General features: G+C 40.8%; 1 long non-coding RNA gene across 1 annotated transcript; it reads left to right on the top strand.

The window, feature by feature from the left end:
- Positions 1–670: 670 nt before the first annotated feature.
- On the top strand, positions 671–4,485 carry LOC123802709 (uncharacterized). Its single transcript, XR_006782616.2, has 3 exons — positions 671–838; positions 1,267–1,330; positions 3,983–4,485. It is a non-coding gene; the product is annotated as an uncharacterized LOC123802709 (long non-coding RNA).
- The last annotated feature ends 1,530 nt before the right edge of the window (positions 4,486–6,015 follow it).

Here is a 6,015-nt window from a genome sequence, read left to right as displayed (position 1 = left end):
CCGATATTATGGAATAAGTGATATCCACCTCGTGGTTTGCGGTCAGTAAAAAGTCCCCTTTCACAGTGCAGTTGAATTGTAGGACAGAGGCCAATTTGTGGAAGAAAGAAAAAACAATGCTAAATAATCCCTGTCTTCACTGAGAAACAGGATCCTATTCTCATGCTATTTGGATTTGGAGAATCATCAAGCGAATGGAATGACTAATTGGAGGCTACAGTCCAGAAAATATTGTACAAATTTTCCCTTAAAAATAGAAGGTAGAAAGTGTTTCCTTTTCACACTGTGTCCCTTTTCAAGTGGCCTGGGATGTTATGAAGTTCAATAACCACTTCATTTGCATGATTCAGACACTAAAATAACTGGATGTGATCATTTAAACTGTGAGTGATGGGGCCGTGGCTTCCCTAACTACACAATAGTGCGTTTGAACTGGCAGTTAATTGGTTTAAAAGTGACTTATCGGTAACATACAATATGACTAATTTAGCAGCTAAGCAGTTTCATTGTGATCTCGGTGTCAGTGGAGTTCCTGTCACCTATCCAACAGTTAAGTCATATTGCATAATTGTTGGGTGACATCACTGGGCTGCAAGATTATTGGCTGAAGAAATGAAAAAAAAGTTTCCTGGAGTGTCAGCCTTTCCGGCATCTGAACGAACGACTTGTACTGGGACTGCAGTGCAGCCGGCGAGCAAAGTAAAAATGCGAGTTGAAGTGGCTGGGTTTTGGTGTGTCATTGAAAACCACAGTCTGTAGCACCGGGGAAGATTCTCCAGCACGCCTAATTGTGAGGTCCCTTCCCTCTATGTGGGACTTCACGGTGCCAGTCATTAAGGTGAGAGCGCCGAGACAATGGCACTCTCTTGTAATGAGGGCATTTAATTTTTCTGAAAACTTTACAGTCTTCTCTTTGGAGAGAACGTTTTTAAAAATGCAGGTTGCCATCTGCTATACACATAGACACTGAAAAGACGGTCAGCTGGGACCCGGTTGAAAACCTTTTATGGTTAAAAGCCTGGCTTATCTCCAAGGGAACTGGTAGTTCAGGTTAATCACCACAGAATACATAAACTTTAAATTTATTTAATTGTACAAAATATCAAGCTTTAAAATGACCCACAGAAATGCATAAAAACTGGAGCTATGCTGATTGGAATTTATATCACGTACGGCTAACATTTATTGTTTACTGTGCCTCAGCTTTATGTATACGAATTTATTTCATCTTATGAAGTAGTTACTATTATTATCCCCAATTTACAGATGAGGGAATGGAGACGCTGGGATCATACAACTGGTAAAGAGTAGAACAAGGATCCGAACCCAGGTAGGTCGGCACTAGACCACACAGTCTGTCTGTTGTCTGTCTGTCTGTATTTATTTATTTATTGGACAGAGAGGCAGAGAAAGAGGCACAGAGAAAGAGACACACAGAGAGAGAGAGAACAAGCAGGGGGAGGGGCTGAGGCAGAAGGAGAAGCAGGACTCCCTCAGGGAGCCTGATGCAGGACTTGAACCCAGGACCCTGGGATCGTGACCTGAGCCGAAGGCAGACCCTTAACTGACTGAGCCACCCAGGTGCTCCTAGAACACACAGTCTTAACCTTTGCCCTCCACTGCATCTTTTTAAATCATAACAACAACAACAACAACAACAACAACAACAACAACAACAACAGCTACTACTTCCACCTACCGAATGCCTTTCATGCGACAGGCATGTCCTATGACCATTGTATCCTCTCATCAATTCTGGGAGATACAGGCTGCACTGTTATTACCCCCACTGATAGATTAGGAAAGGGAATCACAGAAAGTAAGTTACACAGAGAGTATGTAATGAAAAAAGGATTAAAAGCCAGACAGTTCAGATCCAGACTCCGTGCTTTTTAACCACCATGCAAGACTGCTTTTCATAGTTACTATTTATTGAGTATCTATTAATGTGTAATCCTTACAACAATCCTGTGATACCCGTGATCCACAATAATACCCGCACCGTAGGAATTATTAACCCCAATTTATAGATAAGAAAACTGAGGCTACAAGCCATTGGGTAACCTGCCAGCTTCTAAGTAGCAAAGCAGAGCCAGAAGTCTCCCAAGTCCATCGGACACCACCATCCCACACTACCATCTGCAATTGTGCTGCAGGGAGATGAATGTATGTCAGGTAAAGGGCTGGGATCTCAGGAGTCACTGAGTGTGAGGCGTAATATCTTGGTCTGGGCACCCCCAAAGGATGGGGCCTGCTAAAGAGCTGCCAGAAAGGTCACGAGGGTCAGCAGTGCTCTGAGGAAGAGGCATCCTTCCTTGAGCGCACTCTATCCATTTGTGGGTTCTGGGTGATCTCCTGAATGTGGTCAGACTCCTCTCTCTCCCTTAAACTCCTTTTCTCCTTTCCTTCTCCTCGACCTTTCCACAACTGCACTTCCCTGCCCTCCTTTGGTTAGTACAGAACCTTGCACATGCTCAGTTCTCTTGCCTTATACGGGTTTCCTCCCCACCCCCAAGCCTCCTTTCCTTTCGTAGCACATATTCAGTTCTGTGGAATGTGGCCACCCATAAGCATGACACACATTTTCAAAAGGGTTTAGAAATGAATGTGATTAGCGAACTTAATTTTGTTAAAGGGGAAATGCATCAACACAGCACATGTGTAACCTATTACTTTTACAGTATCGGTGTCCTGCCTTCAAGGGCGTAATAATTTTAAAAAGCTGAAATCACAACAAAAAGCAAGCACAAACTAAAAAACAAACAAAAGATTGAAAAACAGCTTGAATATTACAAAAGTATTTACCTTCAAGTTTTCAAGAGTAAAGAGTTCTTTTTAAATGTTATTCTAGTAAAGGAAATCAAATGTATCTATTTGTTCATTTGTGAAAAAAAGAGTATTTATTTTGGGGAAGTAGAGATTAAAATATGTATGACACATGCTGACGTACCTAAATCCTTAAAGAACAAACTCAAATGCTGCAAGAGTGAAACAAATTGTAAAATAGGGTTGGTCCAATAAGGAAGTGAACTCTCTGGAGGGAATGATCAGGGAAACTTCTTGAAGGAGCAGATACGTGGCTGGAACTAGAAGAACTGGTAGAATTAGGATAAGTTGATAGTTAACGTTAAGGAAAGGACAGTCCGTACAGGGAACTAGTGTGAGACAGAAAGTACGAAGGTATAAGGCTGTGAATACTTTTCAAAAGTACACAGCCATTAAGTAATAGGAGAATCTTCAATAAAAATCTGCAGCAATGGCCAGTTATTTGTTCTGCTTTTATACCAAAGATTAAGACGTAATGGAAAAGTGTGTCTCATCCCAAAATTAGGAAAGGGAAAATCTTAACATTTTGATGTGCTGTGAGCTGGCCATCCCCTGCACACAGGAATCTCCCTTTAATGAAGATAGGAGGAGACTCAGCATTCTAAACGGCTCAACAGCATCCGGACGGTGTGCCCATCTAAAACTCTCAGTGGACAGGGAGTCTACTGCTGGGTCATCTGACCTTCTTACTGACCTCATGTCAATCACTCTGTCTTCCCTGATCTGAGTCCATATTCCTGTAAAATGATAAGGTTCTTCAATTTGGCGGGTAGGAGAATAATGCATTGGGAACCTCTCTCAAGTGCTTTTTGTGGTCCTAGTCAGTATCTGGGGGTGACTTTATTATAACTGAGACTGCCTTAAATAAGTTCGTTTTGGTTCTTTAATCACTAAGTGCTTTGGGAGATGGTCCAGAGGTGGTTCGTTCATTCATTCATTCATTCATTCATCCATTTAGGCATTGAATAAGTGCCTACTATGTTTGTCAGCCTCTAAGATGGCGCCCACTGATTCCTGCCTCCTGGTATCCATGCTCTGTGTGGTGCCCTTCCACATTTACCAAGGTAACTCTGTGTGAGCAAAAGTGATGGTATGTCACTTCTGAGGTAGATTACTGAAAAAAAAAATGTGGCTTCTGCCTCACTTTCTTTCTCAGATCACTTGCTCTGGAGGAAGCCAGCTGCCGTGTCATGAGGACAGTCAGTGACCTATGAAGAGGCCCATGTGGTGAAACTGAGGTCTCTGCCAACAGCTGGACAAGAACTGAGGCCTTCTATCAAGAGTTATGTGAGTAAGCCATTCTGGAAGCAGATTTAAGAGCCCTAGTCAAGCCGTTGGATGACTGCAGCCCTAACTGACACCTTGATTTAAGGCAAAACCTATTCTTCTAAGCTGCTCTTGGACTTCTGACCCTCAGAAATTATACTAGATGATACATGCTTATTGCTTTAATTTGCTTTAACTTTAAGTCACTTTAACTTTTTTTTTCACATTGCAATAAACGAATAATATGTCTACCATTTATTTGTTAGTGTGACCAGTGCTGGGAATGAATGAGCTTGATTTGACCCTGTAGAAGCTAACAGTACCCAGAAAAGCAACAACAACTGACCTGTAAGCACCTACGTACAACACAGTACCACAGATGCTATGAGGGAGATCCCTTACAAAATGCCATAGGAGGCAGGAGATAACAATTAACTCCATTTGGAGAGAAAAGAGTCCCTCAAAAGACAGGAATACAGACATTTGGAAATTAATCTCCAAGAAAAATCAGGACTTTTCCAGCAAAAAAGAGGGAGTAGCAAATGCAAAGATCCAGAACTGAGAAAGCATTGCACGTCTTAGGGAATGTGTTCTATATAGCTACGGCCAAGGATTCCCATGAGGATTCCTTGCTAGGAAAGATGGATTTCTTCTAAGTTATGAGACGCCCTTGACATGGTTGAAGAGGGAGATCGACATGATCAGATATATGTTTTAGACAGATGACTATTGTGGGTTTCATCAGAAAGGCCTACTAGGACTAGAAGCAGGAAGAAATAGAGGTCATATAGAAAACTCTTGTAGTTCTTCTCAGGAGCTCCTCCTATCAGAGACTAGTGAGCTTCTGATGTGACTGTATCACTCATATTTTTTATTAATCCTTTGACTAAGATATATATTTTTATAATAATTTTTATTTTTTGTTTTCATTTGGAAATTTTGATTTACCAAAAGGTTATGAAACTAGCACAAGGAATTCCTACATACTGTTCACCCCGATTCCCCAAATGTTAACATCTTACATAACCACAGTACAATTATTAAAATCAGGACATTAACATAACACTTCAAACTAGTCTACTAAACGAATTCAAATTTCACCAGTTGTCTGATTAATGTACTTTTTTCTGGTCCAAGATCACATTTTGTTTTTATGTCCCCTTAGTCTCCTTAATCCCCTTTAATCGGGAACAATTTCTCAACCCGTCTTTGTCTTTCATGACCTTGATACTACTGAAGAGTACTACCCAGTTATTTTGTTGAATGTTTGTCAACTTGGGTTTAGCTTATCTGATGTTTCCCCATGATTAAATTTAAGTTATGCATTTTTGGCAAGAATGCCACAGAAATGATGTTATGTGTCCTCAGTGCATCATATTGGAAGTCACATGATATGCCTCATTATTGTGATGTTAATTTTGATAACTTGGTCAAGGTCGCGTTTGCTAAGTTTTTCCACGGTGAAGTTATTATGATTCCCTTTGTAATTAGTAAGTATCTTGTAAGAAGATACTTTGAGACTATGCACATTTCCTGTATTGTTTTTTTTAATCAAACTTTTGCCTGGGAATTTTAATATCCATTATTGCCTGAAATAATGATTACTTTGGTGCCTGCCAGATGGTGACAGTCAAGAGATTTTGAATTGTGTTGTGTGGTCGTTTTAAAACATATACACAAGTTCTTTGATACTCCATTGTTCAAGACAGGAAGCCTAATTCTCCTTTCCTTTATTTTAGTCTACATTCAGTGACTCTCTTCTAATGAATAGAATGTCAGAAGTGACTTCAAAGACCAGGTCAGAAAGGGCATTGTGTTTCCTCTCTGGCCCTCTCTTAGATCCCACACTTTGGGAGAAGCCGGCTGCCATGCATGGAGACACTTGAGAAGCGCTCTGGAGGCTAGCATTAACTTGTAGGGCGT

Source organism: Ursus americanus, chromosome 20, assembly GCF_024610735.1.
Source record: "Ursus americanus isolate L20-20 chromosome 20, mUrsAme1.1.p, whole genome shotgun sequence".
Classification (NCBI taxonomy): domain Eukaryota; kingdom Metazoa; phylum Chordata; class Mammalia; order Carnivora; family Ursidae; genus Ursus; species Ursus americanus.
Note: the sequence above shows the minus strand (reverse complement) of the source record. Positions and strands in the feature narration are given on the sequence as shown.